Genomic DNA, 23,777 nt, shown 5'->3' with positions numbered 1-23,777 from the left:
GAGAAAATTGAATACCTGGGGTATCGTATCTCCCCCGCTGGTATTGAGATGGACCCTGGTAAGGTGAAGGCAGTCACTGAGTGGGAGGCGCCCCGTACACGCAGGCAATTGCAGAAATTTTTGGGTTTTGCCAATTTCTATCATCAGTTCATCCCTTCTTTTGCCAAAATTGCGCTTCCTATCACTAACTTGTTGAAGTCCAAAGGTGGGCCTAAACCTAAGCCTAGCAAGCCATTGGATTGGACCATGGAGTGTCAGGCTGCTTTCGAGAAGTTGAAACGCCTCTTTGCGGCAGAACCAGTTCTGAAGCATCCAGACATGGACAAGCCTTTCGTCGTCCAAGCTGATGCCAGCGACGTGGCTGTTGGGGCCGTCTTGCTTCAAGCCAACGACCAAGGTAATTTGCAACCTTGCGCTTACACCTCCCGCAAGCTCACGGACACTGAAAGACGTTGGGCAATCTGGGAGAAAGAGGCATTTACAGTATGCTGGGCCTTGGCCACGTGGCGCCACTTCTAGAGGGCGCTAAGCACCCCTTTGAGGTGTGGACTGACCATAAAAACTTAGAGGCTTTGAGGACTCCACGCCGCCTCTCCCCTAAGCAGATGCGCTGGGCTCAGCATTTCAACCACTTCAATTTCACCCTCAAGTACATCCCGGGAGGGAAGAATTTCATGGCTGATGCTTTGTCCAGACTCCCTCAATACAACTGCTCTAAACTGAGTATTGTTCAGCCTGTCGTTCCCGCATCCAGCCTTGCCGCTCCGGTGGTCACTCGACAGCAGGCGCGCTCGAAATTGGAGGTTCCTCAAGATTTCCTTTCTGACCTCAAACGGGCCCTTCCCCAGGATGACTGGTTCCAGCAGCATCAGGGTGAGTGCACAATGAGGGACGATTACCGTGGATCGGGGCTAAGCTTTATGTCCCCACCTCTCTTTGTCTCGTCGTTCTCCAACGGGCTCACGATTCCAAGTTGGCAGGTCACTTTGGATTTGTAAAGACATTGCATTTGGTGAAGAGGCAGTTTTGGTGGCCCTCTTTGAAAAAGGACATTGAACTTTATGTTGCCAGTTGTCCAGTCTGTGCAGCCGCTAAACGGCCACCTGGGAAACCGCAAGGCCTACTCCAATCTGTAGCCCGCCCTGTCGCCCCTTGGAAGGAAATTTCTATGGACTTCATTGTCAAACTTCCCAAGAGCCAGGGGCACACCGTCATTTGGGTGGTTACTGACTTATTTTCAAAACAAGTTCATTTTATTCCGTGCCACAAGATTCCTTCTGCGAAGGCACTGGCTAAACTCTTCATTTCTCACATTTACCGTTTGCATGGGGTGCCTGATCGCATCATTTCCGATAGAGGTTTCCAGTTCACTTCTGTTTTCTGGAAGGAATTTCTTAAACGCATTGGCTCCGCCCAGGGACTAAGCTCCGCCCACCACCCTCAGACTAATGGGGCTTGCGAGAGGACTAATTCTGTTCTAGAACAATATTTACGTTGTTTCATCAATTATCAACAAGATGATTGGGTGGACTTGTTGCCGCACGCTGAAGTGGCCTATAATAATTCTGTCCATAGCAGCACTGGGTTCACTCCTTTTCGTGTCGTTTTTGGTCGGGATTTTGTTCCTATTCCTGAACTTCCCCTTGAGCAGCCACAAGTTTCTTCCGTCTCTGAATGGAGCGAACGTTTGAGCCATGTTTGGCCTTTAGCTCTTGGTACTTTGGATGCTGCGCATCGTGCTCATAAGAAACAGGCTGATAAGAAGCGTGCGCAACCTTACCAGTACAGAGAGGGTGACCTAGTTTATTTGTCCACGAAGTTCCTTCAAACTACACAAAAGTCTAAGAAATTGGGACCTAAGTACGTGGGCCCGTTTCCCATCATCAAGATCATCAATCCTGTTTCAGTTCGTTTGCCCAAGCATCTCAACCGTGTTTATCCTGTGTTCCTCGTTAACCTCATTAAGCCCGTTCGTGTCTCCTCTTTACATCCACCTGTGGACCCTCCGCCTGCCCCCCTGTTGATTGATGGTGAACGACATTTTGAAGTTCGTGAGATATTGGACTCTCGATGGTGGTGGAATTGGATACAGTACCTAGTGGCTTGGAAGCATTTTCCTCTATCTCATACCGAGTGGGTGGACAAGTCCCATGTCTGTGCTCCCCGACTGCTTCGACAGTTTTATTCTGCTTATCCTGACAAGCCTTCCCCCCCCCCTTTTTTTCTCTTCTGTTCTTTGTTGTTCGTCTGTTTGTCTGTGTTTTGTCGTTTTCCAGGCCTGAATGCCTTTTTCCAGAGGACGGCCGGATGTCAGCCTCTGCTTTGCTATTGCTTCGACTGCCATGAAACGGGGAGGGAGGGCATGGTATTTGGGAGGGGTTACTCATTGTGCTGGAGGAAGGTTCTGGAGTTCAGCTGCCTGTCTGATTACGCATGCGTAGGAGATTCCCGCCAGGACTAACGGCACCAACATTCCATCTTCATGATGCCTTTTGAAGTTATCTCACACCTGACACTTGGGAGAATTATGATTGGACTGTAGCTGTGATGCGTAGGGGTGGGGAATGGGTTATTCTATATATCAATTGCTTTCGCGCCTAAATAATCAGACTTCGCTTCGCTATGCCTTTAATCATTTATAATTAGTAAAAGTACACTTGATTTCTATGCATGGAGTCTTGTGGTCTTCTTTTCTAATTATCTAATGGAGAGGTTCTGACAGTGTGCAAATTGCAAAGAAGAGAAGGGAAGCCAAAGCCAAGAAAGATACAATTCTCAGAAAGCAATGTAACAAAGAGTTTCAGAGAACTGTTAAAAACACATTGAGGAGGGGAGCAATCATGGAAAAACAAGGAAAGTCTTTCAAAAGATCTCTGAACTCAGAAGGACATTCCATCCTTGGACTAGAATATTAAATGATGCCAACTGATGGAGAGTAACCAATTCAAAAGAAGATGCAAGGAGTGTACTGAAACACTATGTAGTAGATGTCAATATCCAGATACCTTACAATACAATACAATAGCAAAGTTGGAAGGGACCTTGGAGGTCTTCTAGTCCAACTTTATAGGCTCAGGCTATTTGCTGATATTCTGCCTTAGTTATGTCCTCCTCTTTCCACTTTTTAAGCTTATCTTTTTTGTCTTTCAATTTGTCAGAGAGTTCTTTATGAAGCCATGCTGGTTTCTTTGGGGAGCTGTTATTTTTCTGCTTCATTGGTATTGTGCTAGACTGGGCTTTTGTAATCTCATTTTTCAAAATTTCCCAAGCTTCTTGAGTTGTTCTCCCCTTGAGAATTCTCATCCATGGAATTTTTCCCAAGCTCTCTCTAAGTTTATTGAAATTAGCTTTCTTAAAGTCCAAGACTCTAGTTTGACTTTGTTCTACTACTTGTGTTTTCATAATGTTGAATTCCAATATTGCATGGTCACTTGCCCCCAGGGTTCCTGTGACTTCAACACCTTCTATCATTTCCTCTCTGTTAGTGAGAATTAAGTCCAATATGGCTGATCCCCGTGTTCCCTTCTCTACTTTTTAGCAGATATACCTTACTTATAAGAACTTCTAGTACTAGAAGATGAAATTACATCACCCTCCATTGGCAATTTGTAAAATTATAGGAAATGATGGAATAACCACTTATGTATGGCAAGCAACAGAAGAAAAATCAGTCAAGATTCCAATCAACTTATATCAGCATTTTTGGAGAATGACATAGTAGCCAACCAATTGGAAGTCTACAGTCCAATATCAAAAAAAGGGTCTTACAGAATGTGCAAACTAACATGGAATATCCTTGTGCGACTGGCTCTAGACAAAAGAAAATTGTCTCCCTTTATTCAATTTATATGCAGAATATATATTAAGGAAAGTTGTATTAGAAAAAGATAAGTATAGTTTTGAAATTGTGGAAAAAACTTCAATAATCTGCACTCTACTGATAACACTACTTGATAGCTGAAAATGCAAAGGATCTGCAAGCCATAGTACTAAAACTCAAATAGCACAGTGAAAAAATGAAACTAAAATTAAATATAAAGAAATCCTTTTTTTTTCATTCTAAAATGTGGATTCTGAGCTAAAATTATCTTGCTGCTTTATTCCCCCTGAGTATTGGTTCAGGTTTCAAGTAATAAAAATGCCACGTCTTCTGTAGAGTTTTGCAATTTATAGTATTTCTTGCAGCCAATATTAAAACCTACCATAGTTTGTCAAAATCCTTCTTAAAAAGCAATGGAAATGGCATTCCAAATAGATGGAAGCTAAAAGAAAGTATAGTTAAAGAGAGAAACTGTGACAGTAGGAAAATTTTAGTAGACAACCTAGTAACCTTTCATTTTTGTACAAATGTTATACTACTTATAGCAATACCTAAAGAAATAACAATAAAAGCTGTAGATTATGAATTCCAGTATTCGCACAGGAACTTCTGTGATATAAAGTATGCCAATTTATTTGCTGTGAGTTATTTTCAGTAAAAAAAAATGCTCTAAATAAAAGCACATTTTACATGCACTGAATAGATGTTAATAGTGTGATAAAGCTAAAAATATATTCTACTTTTCAAACTACTGTTTCAAAGCTTTGGGGTTTATAAAAATATATTATGCATTTGAAATACTCTTAAAACAGAGATTAATACCAAATAATATGGCTTTGTAATTGTAGAGAGGTACCCTAGTGGATAATGCCTAAAATGTAATTAAAACATTGACAGACCTGATGTTTAATTTATGAAGAAATTTCTGTACATTTGTACATGTTAATTCTGAGTTTGACATAGGGGTACATATACGCTGAAATTAAACAACAAAAATCCAGAGAGCTAAACTTGATATGTATACCTCACAATTAAACCCAGTGAATGTTATGTGGGATAAACAGTTTTATTAAATGATTGATGAATTGTATTCTGATGTTATAGATTGTGCAGTAATTATATTTATGTGGAATACATAGTATGTCTATTATTAGCAGGCTCAAGCTTCAACACATTGTGCTGCTTAATTCTTAAAAAATGAATATCATTCTGTTCCTGTACAAAACTTCATACTTAAGTCTTCTATATGTGGACAAATTATCTCCATTGGCATCACCCTCCCATACATCATTTGGATATTTTTGAAGGATAAAATTTTGATGTTGATGGATTCATAACTAGTCAAAAGCCACAAGTTGATTTTTTTTTATTTTGACAGTACAATAGTGAATCCTGACATTGTGGTTTATATGCTATTATAAGTATATAGGACTTAGGGATTATACTTTATTCAGTAAATTATGCTTAAAAGAAATCATAGATTAGGCTAATATGTGAACTGAGCCAATATGACTTTTCCTTTCACATCCTTGCTAAAAGAGTGGAGTATGCTGTAGTTCAATATGATGTTAGACAGCCAGTTTGGTTTAGTGGTTAAGGGACCAGACTATAAAGCTCCTTCCTTAGCCATGAAAGCCAGCCTGGTGACCTTGGACCAGTCACTCTTTCTCAGCCCAAATTACCTCACAAGGTGGTTGTTTTGGAAAAACAGGTCTGCTGATTATATTTGCTGTCTTGAGTTATTTGTGTAGAATATTCTAAAATATTCTAAATTTGTAAAAATAATACATTTGGAAAATAAATATATTAATAAATTGAGAAGTATAGTGTGAAATAAACCTCAGATAGATGCAGAAGTAGAACCTGAAAAGACAAAAGTTATGTGAAGAGGCAGAGATGAATGAGATAAGGAGTTGGAGCTTTAATTTCTTTGAGTGATCAATCCAATCTTTCTCCACCGAACATATTTAGCTTATCATTTCTTAAGAACTAATGTTTACATTTAATAATTTGTTCCTGAAAGTGCATTTTCCTCCTCTCTTGTATATACCATTTCCCCCCAAAATAAGATCTACCCCCCCAATATAAACCCTAGCATGTTTTAATGCATGTGCCTAATATAAGCCCTACCACCCCTCCCCAAAATAAGCCCTATCCCCCCCCAAAAAAGTCCTACTTAAATGCCTGTGCAGCTGACCAGCCAGCCATTCCATCTGGTTGCTCATGCCACTGACACAAAGTGAGATGAGCTGGTGGGGGGTGAAGCTGCCCCACACACCTTGCACTGACATACCTAAGGGCCCCCTCAGGCCATCCACACCATGACAACTGCCTTGTGGCGCCAGCACCAGTGGCCATGTGCAGCAGGGGCCCATGTGGCCTCCAGCCCACTTCTTGCTGGCAGCCGCAATGGAACAGGAGGCTGAGCAATTTGCCTGTGCTGCGGCCATGAAGTGAGGCAGGTGTCGGGGTATGGGTAACCTAGCTGTGGTGGCCCTAAGGAACGCCAGTGCAGGGTATGTGGGGCAGCTCCACCCCCTCCATGCCTTGTGGTGGGGGCACTGACACACCACATGTTTCCTCTCCCACCATGAGCAAGCAGAAGAAGTGGGTCTCCCATATATGGAAAAAATAATCCTCCCAAAATAAGCTTTAGTGCTTATTTTGGAGCCCCCCCAAAAAATAAAATCTGGTCTTGGGGAAACACAGGTATGCATACTATATCTTGATTATAGGCAGATATTTTGGGAGGCTTTTGAGCTAAAGATTGGATTGAACATGATATACATAAATCAAAAATTGCCAAGGACCAGATGATTCCCAAACAAAATAAGTTTACAGTGTTTTAATATTTGTTTCTCTGTAGTTGGGCTTTATCTTTTAAACGCATAGCGTACCATTCTACACAATGCAAATACTATAGGTGGTCTTCAGCTTACAACTATTTGTTTAGCAATCGTTCAAAGTTACAGTGGGACTGAAAAAAAGTGTATTATTGGTCCTCAGAACCATTACAACATCTCTATGGTTACATGATGAAAATTTGGGTGCATGGTAACCAGCATGTATTATGATGGTTGCAGCATTCCAGAGTGATGGGATCATACTTGCAACCTTTCAATCTAGGTTCTGATAAACAAATTTGATGGGGGCAGTTGGATTTGCTTAAAACAGGTGAGTCACTTAACAGTTGTGGCAAAAAGGTCATAAAATCAAGTGCAAATCAATACCTTGCTTAGCAATGGAAATTCTGATCCCAAATGTGGTTGTAAGTCAAGGACTACCTGTATTTTTTTCTTTATTACTTATAATTCTGGAATATACTCCAAAGATTCTGCAACAATGAAGTTCAGATCTTAGGAACTAAAATGCCCTACCCTGTAAAATGAGAATAGCCATATACAGCTCTGGAATTTTATAACATGTATGGCCCGTTTTTAAATATAAGAAATAATGGAGAAATGAACTTTGATTTTAAATTTGGGCAGCAAAAAAATAGTTTAATTAGTACCTATTAGTTTAACCATAACCAACTATTACTCCTATTTCTGTTTCAGATCTTCTGAAAACCAAGATCATGTGATCATTAATTATACTTCAGCATTATTTTTAATAGCTTTATTAATGGCCTCTCTACTTGAAAAGGCCTTTAAATTGTACTTTGTAATAGGACAGCAGGAAAGGACAAAGTTGGCTCTCTTTTAGGAAATTATTGCTGCTCATTTTTTTCTGGCATCCTTGTAAAAACTTTGACAGTATTTAAGAGAGATTTATTGCTTCCCTGGATGCAAGGACTAATTGAAATTATTTGCCTTTTCCCCCTAATGTGTATCCAGCTAAGTGAAAGTTAATAAAAATACCAAAGCTTAAAGGTGATGATTATTTCACAAAGGATGCTAAAGTCTCTCTACCAAAGGTAGAAGATTGTTTTGCCTTTGTGTGTGGACTCACTAATTAAAATAATACTTTCATCTGGACAAAACCTCACAAATTATATGGACAAAGAAGACTATTTTTTTTACTACAACTTTTAACACTATAATTATTTTCAAATTAAAACAGCAAGACGTGAGGAAACTAAACCCAGATGGATTGGAATAAGGGGAATGTTTAATGAAAAATCAGTCTGTTGGATATATGTGGAATCAAGTGTTAACAATATTTATTTTGAGAAGGTGTACAGATGATCTTTGTCTGGAACAGATGTTTGATTTAAGATGAAAATTTGGCCAGAAACCTGAGCCTATTCCTTCTGTTTCAGTAATGGTTTTTCAATAAAATACAAGTTACTTTATTTGTTGGAATAGTGTTGGACTAGGTTCAAACCCAACAACTTATGACATGTTAGAAATTGTATCTTAGAAAAAATAGTGGCTGTATTTACAGACCTTTCTGAAATATTACTGAAAGAATATTAGTATTTTCCAGTAAGCTGCTTGGAGAGTCCAAGCAATGGGTTAAAATCAGCCAATCTGCCCAGGACTTAATTGAAACTTTAGCCACGCCTCTGCTGTTGCCTTGACTTGCCATATTTTCAATTCAGTCAAAGCCCGGTGGATGCGTTTCTCAGTTTATTTTCAGTCCTTTTCAGATTAGCTTGAACTCTCCAAAGGTTTTTTTATTTTTATTTTGCTTTGTTTTGTGTTTTCCTTCCCTAGGGACCAGGAGAGGTAAGAAGTTCCATTTATATTTTCTTTTCATCCTTTCTCACCTTTCCCGGTTTCCACGGTGTCCTTGGCTCGCTCGGGCGCTGCGGAAGTCGCTAGCAACTGCCGGTGGGAGCGTGGGGTGCCAACACCCATGTGCTCGTGCTTTTTTCCACTTGTCTGCGCAATTGTTTTTTACCAGCAGGGGTTTCTGTTGCCGCTGTCCATGCTCGCGGGGGAGCCGGCTGTTGGCACGGAGCCTCGGCAGGCATTTCTTTGCTTCTGGTGGCCATTTTGGATTGCCTTTTTGGCGTGGCCACCATTTTAGTTTCGCTTTTCCTTCCCATGTTTTTCTGCCTGCCGGTGTCTCTCTTCCTGCCTTGCTCCCTGCAGATCGCCGCTGCAGACTTTTTGTCCAGTCCTCCAGCAAAGTCTTTGTTGGGGGGATTTTTCCCTGTGGCTCGAGCCCTTTCTTTACATCAGAATCAGGCTCGCAATTTCTACATCTGCGCTGGTGATGGGAATGAAATTAACTCGCACCCGAGGGACTGCCTTTGCTCTTTCCTGCCTGCCACCTTCAGTGTCTCCCCCTGCAGAGCGCTAAGGCGTTTATGTGCCAAATCCACCAGGTGGTGAGTGAAGAACCCCCTGGTCCCTTCCAGTCACCCAGATTGCTATTATGGCGGAGCAGGCCCCTCGGGATAATAGCCAGCCTAGTCCTCACAGAGAAGCATAGGTGCTGAATTTTATGTCAGTCATCCTTACATCGGTTATTTGATGGTAAAACATTGCTGAGTATTACCATCAAGCTTGTTTGAACTATATTTAAGATGTTTAAGGCAATCTGAAAACTATCTAGAGAAGGTTCTTGGAATTTGGTGAAGCATGGAAAGTAAATGATTTGATAGGATGTGTAGGTTTGAAAGACCAGGGTACAGAGCATTTTATTTCTGATCACTTAAAATGATCTTTCTTTGTATGTTTGTGTACCTTTTTTCATTTTTTAAAGCTTATTTCGGAATATAGACAATATCTTGTTTCTTCTTCAAAAGCAACCCCACTCTCCATACAAGTCATGTTTTTCTTGTTAATAAAGTCTTCATTGTAAAACCATACATAATCGCTTTAACGAAAATTAAGATTGCTTCACATTATCCCAGTAGGAAGACTATTTTCTTTAGTGTTTACTTTTTATATTTTCAATGGACTGAATTATTTAAAAGCTTTTGAACCCCCAGTTCCAGCATGTACGTAGAGCACCAGCATTTAAGTATTAGAATACTAAATAATGCCAGCCAATTCAGTTTAATGAATTTGACAATGCTTTGAGGTCACTTCATAATAGTCCAGCTTTGGAAATATACATTACATATTATTTTTTTAATTGCACTTTAGTCATTTAATTTTTTTAAGTGGAAAAAATCACTTCTGGTTTGCTTGTAGGGTTGTTTTTCATCCTCCGGAGCCTTCAGGGAGGCCTCGGGAAGGGCCCTGAAGGCTCCGGAGAGCTTAAACCAGCCCTACGAGCAAATCGGAAGTCTGTTCCTGAACTTCTGGTTTGCTCCTAGGGCCATTTTTTTGCGCTTCAGAGGCTTCAGGGAAGCTCCTGAAGCCTCCGGAGGGCCTCCAGAGGGGCAGAGGAGGCTGCTTTCGCCCTCTCCATGGTCCTATAAAGTCTCTGGAGCCTGGAGAGGACAAAGAAAAGCATGTAAAAAATGGGGTCGTGTCTGTCATGCGCACATGCACGCTGGGGGGGATCGTGCATTTCATTATGGGTGCGGCACCCTTGCACATGACCCCCCTGTGCTCCCTCCGCTTATGGCATGCGAGCCAAAAAAGGTTCACCATCACCATGATACCTCAAGCTTCTGTAATACAATCCCACAGAGCAACTACAGCGACTTGTAATCACAATGGAGTCTGTTGCTAAGTGAGACATTTCTTAAGTGACCTTTGTCCCATTTTACGACCTTTCTTGCCACAGTTGTTAAGTGAATCATTGCAGCTGTTCAGTTAGGAACACAATTGCTAAAGTGAATTGGGCTTCCCCCATTGACTCTGCTGGTCAGACGGTTACAAAAGGGGATCACATGATCTCAGGACACTGCAACCATCATAAATACGAGCCAATTTCCAAGCATCTGAATTTTGATCATGTGACCATGGGGATGCTGCATTGGTCATAAGTCTGAAAAACAGTCATATGTCACTTTTTAAAGTGCTGTTGTAACTGTGAACGGTTACTAAATGAATTGTTGTAAGTTGAGGACTATGTGTATTCCCAGCCTCCTGCTTCAGATGGCATGAAATGCTGTTTCTTGCCATGTATAAAAAATATACTGATGTATGTTTTAAAATTTGTTTAAATATTTAAAAAGATTGAAGATTGTTAGGAAGAAAACCATATTTTAAATATAACAGTCAATTTTGCTTGACTCAGCAAAATAAAAAGACCTTATTTTAAACATTGTGCACTATAAATTGAGATATCTTATACCTTAAAATGGAATGGAATCATGGGGCTGGAAGGGACCTTGGAGGTCTTGTAGTCTAGCCCCACTGCTCAAGGCAGGAGACCTTATACCATCCTGGACAACTGGTTGTCCAATCTTGTCTTGGAAACTTCCAGCTATGGAGGACCCACAACTCTGGGAAGCAACCTGTTTCATTGATTAATTGTTCTCACTGTTGGGAAATTTCCCCTTAGTTCTTAGATCTTTTTGGCAAGCTTCCACCCATTCCTTCTTGACATATACTCTTATTTTGGATAATAAGCCAAATGCAGTTTCACTTACAGGGATGCATTCTATGTAGGCAAAAAGCGAAGGAAGTTTGATAGCACCGTTTTCAGATTAACACATTTTATTGAAAGGTTTATACTTTTAAATGAAAAATGCCACTAAGTTCACATAATCAGAACTGTTGATGTATATTATTTGGGCAGTCTCTTACTCAATTGTGCTGGTAAAATTTCCTTTTTCCAAAATAGCTACTTTGAGATCTGTAATAGAATGTCCAGAAGAGTAAAATATTCTAATATTACTTTATTGTTGTGAATCTTAATGTCAAACTTCCATCCACCAGTTCTTTTTTCCTCTGGATTCTTCATAGGATTAAACAGAACAAAGTTTGTACAACATAGGAACGCCACACTTGTATAGAATGTATAGAAATGACAAATGACACACATAAAATTTTTATTGTAGAATGATTGAAACTTTGAAATTGATTTAATAGCAATATTTGTTCAAATGACAGAACATCTGATAAATAAAATACCAGCAAATAATAGTAAATATTCCAAACAATTACAGCTAAACACTACATTATAAATAGCCAAAATTACAGCAAAGATCTATTTAGCAGTGAGGTTAACTTTACAGAATACACATAAAACAGACAGCACTATTTCTTCCCATAAACCCATGCAGTCAAAAGTCTGCATGAAATTTTGGATGAATTTCTTTGAAAATGAACATCTATTTTCCTTTACTGGACATTTTGTCTGAAAAATAAAATTTGAAGAAGTGTGTAAAGTGAGTGTCAATTAATTTCTACAATACTTTAGGGGCTATAAATACAATTAAACAGTAAAATCTTTTTCAAGTCAAGCTCAGCCCCTGATGATTTCTCAGATACTTTCCATACAGCTTTTTTTTGGCAATATACAAACATAGTTTCTAATGCCTTCTTTGGGAAAGTTTTATGGAATAGCCTCCCTGTGGACATTAGATTGTCCCTTATTACAGCTTTCCAAAAAGCATTAAAAAGCTGAACTACTCCAGAGGGTCTTTTGGAACTAAACATTATCTTATTGATGCTCTGTTAGCTGTGATCTTCTTGGATGTAATGTAATAGGGATTATTAGTTTTTTATGATACTAAAGTTTTACTGTGTTTGCTTTATTACTGTATACTGTTCCATTTTAGTGACTGTTACTTATCATGGATACGTCAGTTGCAGGATCCAATCTAGATTGGTCACCAGGACCAGAGGTTTTGTCTTCTGAGCTTTCGGACTTGTGCCATCTTCAGAGTGTGTCTGCTAGAAGCTAGAGCGAAGTTCCCTAACAATGGCCTCTGAGTCCGAAAGCTCAGAAGACAAAACCTCTGGTCCCAGTGACCGACCCAAATTGGATCCTGCAACAGTATCCTGGAACACGTATATTTGCTGTCATTTATGGATATTTTAGTGGCTTCTCTTTTTTGGCATAGATGCTTTATTGTTTCATTGTTGATCATACAGTATATACCTTAATACTTTCTATTTATTTTAGATTGTTTAGATTGTTTATTTACTTATTTTTATTTGTTAAGCCACCATGAGTCAATTGAAATTGGTGACAAACAATTTTTTTAATAAATGTTTCCCAGTCTAGCCCTTAGCGCAGTATTCTTCTGTCTAAATACTAATGAGTCTTAATCTTGCTTAGTTTCCAAGTTGAGACAAGATCATCTGAATGCTTCATGAGAGGTCATAAATAAAGTTGATGTGTACTAAAAAGCAAACAAAACATTTTCCTATTTTAATTCAACCCAATATCTACAGTACAGTCCCAAAGTAGCATTCGTGTTCAGTCCTCTCCACAACTGAGATAAAAATATTCCATATTTCTTCTTTTCTTCTTTTTCACCACCACCACTCTGCTTTTAAAACAGAAAGAGACTATTTGAAAAGCCCACATACTGTGGAATACTTCTTTATTAATCCAATGATTTTGGAAAATTGTCGTGCTATAGAAATGTAAAATGAATGAAATCTTTCTCTGCAAATCATTAAAGTAGACTTGTTTTTTTTCCAGACTGCATAGCTTCATAATACGTACCATCCTCTATGCAATAACCTTTATCCTCTTGTAATAATTCCTTGTTATCATGTAAACTATGAAGTAGGTCTTTCCCAGCGCTGACATTCTAGTGATAGCGGCTGCCTTACATGAAGAAACCGTTTGATGGGTTTCTCTGGACAAATGATAATAATATTTTAGTTTAAATTAAACTCATTTGGTCCTTCAGGTGAAAACACACACGCACATACAGATGTCAGTTGATACAGACAGGGATGCATGCATAAAATGTTGTAAGTATATTTATATGCAGACACAGATATAGACTTTTTATTATTATTGTTATCATTATCATCATTATTATCATTATATGTATAGGTTTTGACTTGAAAAAGAAGCCAAAATCTGTGATTTTTGTAAGTATCCAAACACGACCTCTATAAAATACAGTTTTAAAGAGATTCGTATATACTTAGATCTGAATGCTGTGGACATGGAAAATAAAGCTTGCAAGGGAAAGCCTAAGGGCCGATGAGGACAGAGATTAATAGGAGAGTTGTTTTCATCTATTTTGCTGAAGGTTGTTTTTGGCAGACATTCTCAGTATTACATGGAATTTCCTCCCTCCTTTGCTCATACTACTTTTTAGTACCTTCTACAATTCCACTTTTCCTAAAATAAATATTAGTTACCGGCAGTGGAGCAGCTGTATGAAAGCATAACACCTTGTTCATTTAAACATTGTATAGTATATTAGAATTTTTATACTAGAATATTTTATCTCTACAAATGCTGCTGATTTGCTTGATTTTACACTCAACTAAACTCGATTGCATATGTTGTGTTTGAATGTTAGGAATGTACAGAATTTCAGGGTGGGGACTAAAACTTACTGAGTGATCATTACATAATTTTTCCCTACTTAAATGCTTAGCTATTCATTTTCTATTTAACCTCTCATAGGAATGATGATAATTGGCATAGTGTTTTGTATTGAACATTTTCAGCAAACTTCTTAGTAGCCACCAAATCAGCAAAGAATCTGAATTTAAGTGGTCTTTATTCATCACAATTTACAATTCACTCGTGAATTTCCAATTTTCATTTAAACAAAACTCTTCCTTATTTAACTATCAATGATAGTGGGGAGGGGGGGAGATCTTCAGCACCACATTTACTTCAGCAGCAAAGTTTTATAATTGTCATTTTCTCAGAGGGCTTTGTACAGGCATGGTATTTCTCAGAGTTAGGATTTACTAATGGTATTCAAACTGTTCCATGAAGCTATGCCTGAGTATTTCTGATGGTATTTTTGTCATCTATTAGAATATGAATTCGGAAATTACTGTTAACTCTTTAATAGTTTAACTGGTACAGAAAAATGATGAAATGCAGGGACATTGATTTATTAATAGAATTAATTTATTAATGTAATTAAATAATTTTGAAAACAAAATGAAAGATGGATATCTTTCTGCTGAAAATGTGAGGGCTGTCCAGCATAATCATTTTTGCCGCTTTAACCTTCCAATTTAGCATTGCAAATTTGTTGTTTATACTTTCCAATTATTATTAAAAAGAGAGGCAGCAGTTGAAAACTTTAAGCTGCATTTTGGACAAACATGGAATAATGATCAAATACAGGGATTAACTCTCAGGTTCTACCTTCTGATTCAGAGCAGGTTTTTCTAAGTAAAGCTATAAATTTAATTAAAGCAATGGATGAGCAATGGAACAATAAAGTTTATTGGTTTAATTAGGAGATTTGGATATCAATATATAACATTTCTGGAACTGAATAAAAATTAGGTAAATAAACAGTAATGTACTGGGATTTGAAGAATGTTTGCAGTCTGTGATCCCTGTAGTCAGATTTGATTTGGTATGGCTTTGGGAATTTGAATGTCAAAATTTCAGTCAGTGAACTTTCTCTAAGATGCCTCAAAGAAAACTGCATTTATCAGGAGGTTAAAACTGCAAATAAATTGATTGATTTACTTGACTTATATTCTTTGGAGGATACAGAAGTGAAACATATCATCTGAACAGTGAATGTTTGATTTAAAATGTCATTTCTTGTATGTCTTTGTTCAAGAGGGGGTGCTGTATTCTCATAGCCAAATAGACATTGTTAGACAATGAATGCAACATGCATACTAATATCTATTTTTTCCGTCAATCCATCCATCCATCCAATAGCTCAGCAGTTCAGTGAGAATTTACAATGGATAAGAAAGAAAGGTTGAGAAAAGAAGGGAATGCATCATCTTACTAGTTTTGTGCTGATCGATTCTCCTTCAAGGTATGAGCCATGGTAGTTATAATGCAGTACTGCAGGCTACTTCTGTTGATTGCCAGCTGTCTGCAGTTTGAATCTCACCAGGCTCACGGCTGACTTAGCCTTCCATCCTTTTAAGGTTGGTAAAATGAGGAGCCAGATTGTTAGGGGCAATATGCTGACTCTGTAAACCGCTTAGAGAGGGCAATAAAGCACTGTAAAGTCTAAGTGCTATTGCTATGATTAACCACAGAAACCAGTTTGCATTAGAATTTCACCCTTTTTCTTCAACTTAATCTCTTTCCATATCCACACGTCCAATGACTCAGTGGTGGGTTCTGGATCCCGTCACATCTGGTTCGCTGCAATAGGGCCGGGCATCCACCATGGGCATACACGTTGCACATGCATGCGCATCCACTGCCCTGCAATGCTCCAGCTGCTTGTCAGGGTGTTGTGCAGGTGCCGTAAACTGCATATGTGTGCACAAATGGCCCGCTAGATTAAAAGGACATAAGGAACGAGGGCGGGTGGGTGGGCCCAACGGAAACACCATACCGGGGCGTACCACCCAGAACCCACCACTGCAATGACTCCTTCAGCTATGGAAGCACTGAATAGTCATTCTAACTGATCTTATACTGTATAGATGAAGGGAGGGGGCTGCAAGTTGAGCAACTTTGCTCAAACATGTTCCCTTTGAAGATATTCCATTCTGTTCTCTCTCATACATATTTCCTACTTTCATCAACTAATGCATGCCAATTAATATGCTTAACTCTCATTTGCCTATTTCGAGCTTCTCCATCCCATCTCCATTCTTTTCTAATTCTTATAAACTTTGCAATTATTTGAGCCTGTTGATTATTCTTTCTCATACTGTATGTAAACAGAGCTCTTCATATCCAGACTTAGGAAGTAACTTCAAGACAGGTACTCCTCAACTTACAGCAGTTCGTATAGTGACCATTCAAAGTTATAACAGCGCTGAAAAAAGTAACTTAAGCCCATTTTTCACCCTTACGACCATTGCAGCATCACATGATCAAAATTCAGATGCTTGATTCATATATATGACAGTTTAGTATCCCAGGATCATGTGCTCATCTTTTGTGACCAGTCATCGCCTATGGCTGGCCCCTCGACTTTCGCTGTTATATCCGCCACCTACGGCCTACTTGCCTCCAAAACATTTTTCGCCTTGCCCTCCGGATCATCTTTGGGGAGCGAATTGAGGCCTATGACTCTGTCGTCGGCCATTCTGGGCCCCCCGTTTATACCTCTACCGACTATTCTACAAGCTTATTCCGGTAGAGAGAGAGGGCATTGGAAGAGAAGGATGCATTTGGGAAGTGTGGCTCCCTCTCCAGTTGCTTCTACCATACTGTTCTCCCAACTTTTTTGGACCTCGGGCCCCTTGTGAGGGAGGACCTGGACATTAATTTTCCTCGTCTATATCGGACCAATTTCGAGCAAATTTCGCCCTTCCGCGCAGTTTTTATAATTTTAAATTGTATGGGGAGTGCTTGGTATGACTGTGGTTGATTGAATGTACCCACTTTCATTGATGATATTGCTGTTCCCTTGTTTTTAACTTGTTTGTGGGGATTGACTGATTGTATGTGTGTGTATGTGTGTGTAGGCCGGGACCACAGCCGGGTACCTCCTGCACTGAGTGCTTTGCAGAAGTGTCAGGGGGGCCTAGGCCTAATCCCGTCCTCAGGATGTTTGTGTCGAAGGGCCTGCTGGTGAACCCGGTGGCCAGAGGGGAGGGTGGAGGGACCACAGATGCAGGAGTGGGCCGGAACATTAGGGTCATAACGGGGAGGGGCAGATATGGTGGGAACTTTAGGGCGAGCCATTACCGGGGAAGGAGGGTTCCCTCGTCACAGGGATCCCTCCTTCCGGCCCTATTAGTTCCACTCCAAGGCCAGATGGCGTGAGTAGTCAGGACCCTGGTCTCAGGCTGTTGTTGCTAAATGCCAGGTCTGTGGTTCACAAGGCTCCCCTCGTCCAGGACCTAATTTTAGACGAGAGGGCAGACCTGGCATGTATTACTGAAACCTGGCTGGGCCCGGAGGGAGGAGTCCCCCTCACTGAAATGTGCCCAGAGAGTTTTCAGGTGCTTCATCAACCGCGACCCCAGGGAAGAGGTGGAGGAGTGGCCATTGTTATCCAGGAGTCCTTAGTTCCTCGTAGGATCCCTGCTCCGGAGCTTGTCGGGTGTGAGTCCTTGCTGGTGAAGTTGGACCTTGTGGGTCAAGTGGACTTGTTAATGTACCTGCCTCCCAACAGTGTGACAACAGCTCTCCCCTCGCTTCTCGAGTCAGTAGCCAAGCTGGTAGTTGAGTTCCCCAGGCTTATGGTGCTGGGGGACTTCAATCTGCCTTCGCTCAGCGAGCACTCTGATGGAGCGCAGGAATTCATGGCTTCCATGACAGCCATGGGCTTGACTCAAGTAATTCGGGGCCCGACTGACTTAGCGGGTCACACGCTCGACCTCGTATTTCTCTCGGAGCAATGGAGTTGTGATCTTGGTTTGAGGGGTAGTGAGATCTTGCCCCTGTCATGGTCGGACCACTTCCTACTGAGGCTCGACTTTTGGAGGCCAATCCCCCACTGTAGGGAGGAGGAACCGATTAGGTGGTTCCACCCCAGGCGCCTTATGGATCCTCAGGGTTTTCAGACGGCACTTGGTGTTGTGCCTGATACTCTCGCCCACAGTCCGGCGGAGACCTTAGTTGCTGCTTGGAACTCAGCAGCGTCCGAGGCTCTCCACCGGATTGCGCCTTTATGGCTGATCTGAGGCAGTGGATCCAGGAGGGTTCCTTGGTTTACTGAGGATCTCTGGGAGATGAAATGCCAAAAGAGACGCCTAGAGCGCCGCTGGAGGTCCAGTAAATCCGTGTCAGACCGAGCACTGTTAAAAGCCTGCATCAGAGCTTACCTTCTGGCAATTCGGACTTCTAAGAACACATATATTGCCGCTCTGATTGCATCCGCTGAGTCGCACCCAACCGCCTTGTTCAGGATAACCCGCTCCCTCCTGAATGGGAGGGATACGGGCAATCCTTTTTGAGGTAGAGCTGAGGAATTCGTCCAATTTCTCGTGTATAAAGTCGCTCGGCTTCGGACAGACCTGGACTCCAATTGCGCAGAGCCAGCCGGGGTACCGGGGGTGGGTCTTGAGCGACATCTTTGGATTGATTTTCAACTTGTTACTCCTGAGGAAGTGGACAAGGCCATGGGAGCGGTGAGTGCCTCCACGTGTGCACTGGACCCATGCCCCTCCTGGCTGGTCGTGAACAGCAGGGAGGTGACACGGGGCTGGATCCAGGCGATAGTTAACGCCTTCCTTTGGGAGGGCTTCTTTCCCCCTCTATTAAAGACAGCGGTGGTGAGACCCCTCCTGAAGAAGCCATCTCTTGATCCAGCCATTTTAAATAGCTATCGTCCAGTCTCCAACCTCCCCTTTGTTGGGAAGGTTGTTGAGAAAGTGGTGGCCTCTCAGCTCCGGCGGTCCTTGGATGAAACCGATTATCTAGATCCCTTTCAGTCTGGATTCAGGCCTGGCTACAGCATGGAAACTGCTTTGGTCGTACTAACCGATGATCTCTGGAGAGCCAGGGACGGGGGTCATGCCTCCGTCCTAGTGCTTCTTGACCTCTCAGCGGCCTTCGATACCATCGACCATGGTATCCTTCTGCGGCGGTTACGAGAGGTGGGGGTGGGAGGCACCGTTCTTCGGTGGTTCTCCTCCTACCTCTCGGACAGGTCGCAGTCGGTGTTGGTTGGAGGGCAGAGGTCGATCCCTAGGCCCCTGAAATACGGGGTGCCGCAGGGTTCTGTCCTGTCCCCCCTCCTGTTTAACATCTACATGAAGCCGTTGGGTGAGATCATTCAACGGCATGGGATAAAATATCACCAGTATGCGGACGATACACAGTTGTATCTGTCCGCCCCGTGCCAACTCAGTGAAGCGGTTGACGTGATGTGTCAGTGCCTGGAGGCTGTTAGGGTCTGGATGGGGGTAAACAAGCTTGCACTCAATCCCGACAAGACCGAGTAGCTTGTGTGTTTCCCTCCCAATAATTGGCTAGGTATTCCATCTCTCAGGCTGGGAGGTGAAATTCTACGCCCCTCAGACAGGGTTCACAATTTGGGAGTCTTCCTGGATCCAAAGCTGACTTTAGAACATCATCTGTTGGCTGTGACCAGGGGGGCATTTGCCCAGGTTCACCTGGTGCACCAATTGCGTCCCTACCTGAACCGGGAGGCTCTCGCAACAGTCACTCACGCCCTTGTGACCTCAAGACTGGACTACTGCAATGCGCTCTACATGGGGCAGCCCCTGAAGAGCATTTGGAGACTTCAGCTTGTCCAGAATGCAGCCGCGCGAGCGATTGTGGGTACGCCACGGTACACCCACGTCACATCTATCCTCCGCGAGCTGCACTGGCTGCCTATTGGTCTCTGGATACGCTTCAAGGTGCTAGTCGTCACTTATAAAGCCCTTCATGGTATTGGACCTGGGTACTTGAGAGACCGCCTGCTGCCAATTACCTCCCAAAGACCCATCAGATCCCACAGATTAGGCCTCCTCCTCCTACCGGCCAATGTCGATTGGCGAACACCCAGAGGAGGGCCTTCTCTGTGGCTGCTCCGCCCTTTGTAACGAACTCCCTGCGAAGATTTGGACCCTCACCTCCCTTCAGGCTTTCCGTAAAGCCGTTAAACCTGGCTGTTCCGGCAGGCCTGGGGTTGATGAGTTCCCTTTCCTGCTCGAATTGTGTGACTCTTGACTGTTTTTAAATTTTCTCTGTATCCTGTTTGTTGTTTTTGCCTTGTCTGTATTACCCCCCCTCCCCTGGGTTTGTTAGCCGCCCTGAGTCCCTCCGGGAATAGGGTAGCATATAAATGAAATAAACCTAACCTAACAAACAAAATCATTGGAGAAGCCAGATTCACTTAACAACCATGTCCCTAACTTAACAACTGGAACGATTCACTTAACAAATGCGTTAAGAAAGGTCATAAAATGGGGCAAAATTCATTTAGCAAATGTCTCACTTACCAACATACATTTTGGGATCCATTGTGGTCATAAGTCGAGGACTACCTGTAGTATTCTAGAAATGTTACCCAGAAATCATATTAGTTAACAATTTGTGGTTAATACTAAATTGATACCCTCCAAATGTTTTCCTCGCTCTTCTTATCTTTTATGGTTGCCATGGTTGTCCCAAAGGTGCTTTTTCAAGAGGCAACTGGACTTTCTGGAAAATCCAGTTGCCTCTTTAAAAAGCACCTTTGGAACGCTCTTCTTATTGTATATGCTGGTTGAAATTGATGGCAATTGAAGTGAAAAGCATCTAGAGAACATGAAGCTGCTTATCTTTGTTTTCTACCAAGATTTTTTATACAGGCATATTCTACTTCACTTTGCAATACTCTTTAGATGAGATTATTTCAGCACACAACTATTTTGCTCTGGCATTACATTCATTACTCACTTGCTCAGGACCAGGTAAGAGGAATAAAAATGCAACTAAGAAGATATATGTGCTGTCATAATTATAAGGTTTGGTGAGATTCTTAATATAGAAGGCTTTATTATAACCATTTTTCAGTGCACCAATGTTTCTCCTATATCCCTCTCATTCTGGTCTTTTCAAATTGAAAGAGATTTAAATAGGCAAAAATATGCTCCCCCTTTTTCAATTAAGGACATGCCTTTTTTTAGTCACTGTAGCACTGTTTAAAATTGCAAAATGCAGCATTTTTTAAATTTCTGTCTTGCACGAAGTAATGGAAGCTTTTTTTAAAGATTTAAACTAATAAGTATTGGGGTGTAGTAATGTCGGTATTCAGCTTTTTATGTAAGCAAAACATTCATGATTTTTCATTCCCTTGATAACCAAAAGAGAAAAATAAAAAGCTAAATGCAGAGCATATCATGGGAACTTTTTCTGATTTTACAGTTCAACCTAAAGGTCTTTTGGGGAATAAAATGTAAACAATTATAGTCATCATTTCCCTTTTTAACAACTTAGGCATGAAATACTTATGTGCATCGGTTCATTTTTTTTATGCCATCAGCAGTTTATAAATATATAGAAGGCTTTTCTAGGAAAGCAATCAAGCTATTTGTCAAAAGAGTTATGATGATGAAAAGGGTTTTACATTTTCTCAATACTATACAGGCTCTTAATTTTTACCAGGCCTTTTATTACAAGTAGTCTTTTGGGGTTGTCCGTATGTCTCAGAATTTGCTGCAAGCACCACACTGGAGAAGACTCTTTCTCAGTAGTGCTAAATATCAATCATCTCAAAATCAAAACTAGTTTCAAGGGTCAAATCTCCCTAGGACTGGAAGTTACCAGGCCATCCTATTTTTCTAGCATGAATCATTAGATCAATAAATATCAAGTTTTTTTAATTGTCCAATCAGTGAATCCAAATACTGTCTGTCATCCCTGTCATGCTCATCTTCTCCTCTCTGCTAAAATGGCTTATGTTAATATCTGGCCTTTCTTCAGTCCAAGAAGTGTCTGTCTGTCTGTCTGTCTCCCCACCCCTGCCTCTCTCTGTCTCTCTCTGTCTCTGTCTGTCTGTCTGTCTCTCTCTCTCTCTCTCTCTCTCTCACACACACACACACACACATACACACAGTTGACTATGACTTCAGTTGTTTCATATTTTTCTGATGTGCTTGTTGCAGATGTGATAACTTTGTTTCATATCTCCAACACCAATAACATAGGTTTTTTTTTTTTGCTCTGTTCCACCTGGAATCACTAGTAGCTGTTTTCAGATAATCTTGTGTAAGGTATTCAGTTCATGCCTTCTTACATGACACTTATTCTCACTACTAAATCAGACATATCCAGAGGGGAAACTCAGTTCAAGCTCTCTGCAACTGAGGTGCCGTGTCAAGCATAAAGCATCAAGACATATGAATAAACTCCAATTTCTTGCAATTTGAAGGTATTACAAGTCTTTCTCTTGAGTAGATTCTCTTCATGGTCAGATTGCCAAAGTTATAAACATAATCTGATATATAAACAAAAAGTCAGCCCAAATGCCATCCTTCTTTTGCACTTTACAGTACAAATATGGCATTGTTGCATCTGTCATTTCATCTTCAGACCAACCGTAGATCATTCTCTTCCTGGCTGATCATTAAAAGTCTAACCAGCTCAGCACACTTTAGGAGAATCAGTAGCTATAGTTTGTCCTATTCTCAATTTCAATATCCTTTCCATCCATCAAAGAAAAGCCTTTTACTCAGACCTTATAGCTCTCATTACATCTTGGAGAATTCGACAATCCTTCCAGGTTAGGTAGGCTTCTCAGGAATCCTGCAATGACAAAGAAACATGAAAATAATTGGGCAAGAGATAACACTTCTTTCACATTTTGTAAAAAGTGAGGCTTACTCATTCTTACATATTCTTTGAAGCATATCTTTCTTTTTCTTCTTTTATCAGGATGTACTTTTTCTTCTAACTTACTAATGGATAATTTTTTAAAAGACAGGTAGAGTTTTATCCCTTAGTGCCCTTGTTCTTTCTGTTAATGCTTTTTGAACCAATGACTGCTGCCCTGATTCACTGCTTATGAAAAGTACCTGATAACAAAGGAAATTTGTGTGCCTTACCAAGAAAATCTTCATTCCTTTATTTTTTTCATAGGAGTCAAATAACCCTATGCCCTTCTTTCCAGGATCAGATTCAATGTTCTGCTTGAATCAGAACATCATACTATTTCCCCAGCCCTTAACATAATTGAAAACAAGGATTCACTCTTTGTGTGTTTGTTGATCTTGCCAGTATTTCTCCAAATGGATGGTGACAAGCGACAAGTTTTGCTATGCACTGGTCAAACCTTCACGCCCACTTCCAATCTGTACTGATCATATTTCAACAGCTACAACTTTAACAAATTTTATTGGAGTACTACCCTTTGTCATATAGCAGCAAGGGCTCAGCCCACGACATTCACAAAGTGCTGCAGCCATTGGCCAATGCTTCCAAAGAAAGTAACATTTGGAAGGGGTATCCTTTCTTTTGTTGTGTTATGACAAGCAGCCATCCTTGTAAAAAGGATAAAACTCACTATGTATTTGCTTGTGTGTGAGTCAAAGAGACAATGGTGAAGACCTGGTTATTTCCCTGTAACTGCAGTTTTTCAAGGGGTGATGTTCACACAACCCATCGTTGTCTTCTTCTTCCAATGACCTTACAC

General features: G+C 41.0%; 1 protein-coding gene across 3 annotated transcripts in view; it reads left to right on the top strand.

Annotated features, from left to right (window-relative positions):
* The window catches only part of STXBP6 (syntaxin binding protein 6), a 109,804-nt gene that overhangs the window by 46,114 nt on the left and 39,913 nt on the right, over positions 1-23,777 (top strand). The gene's annotated exons all lie outside the window — the stretch shown is intronic.

Source organism: Thamnophis elegans, chromosome 1 (assembly GCF_009769535.1).
Source record: "Thamnophis elegans isolate rThaEle1 chromosome 1, rThaEle1.pri, whole genome shotgun sequence".
Classification (NCBI taxonomy): domain Eukaryota; kingdom Metazoa; phylum Chordata; class Lepidosauria; order Squamata; family Colubridae; genus Thamnophis; species Thamnophis elegans.
The sequence above is the reverse complement of the archived record's forward strand: the minus strand, read 5'-3'. Positions and strand labels throughout refer to the sequence as shown.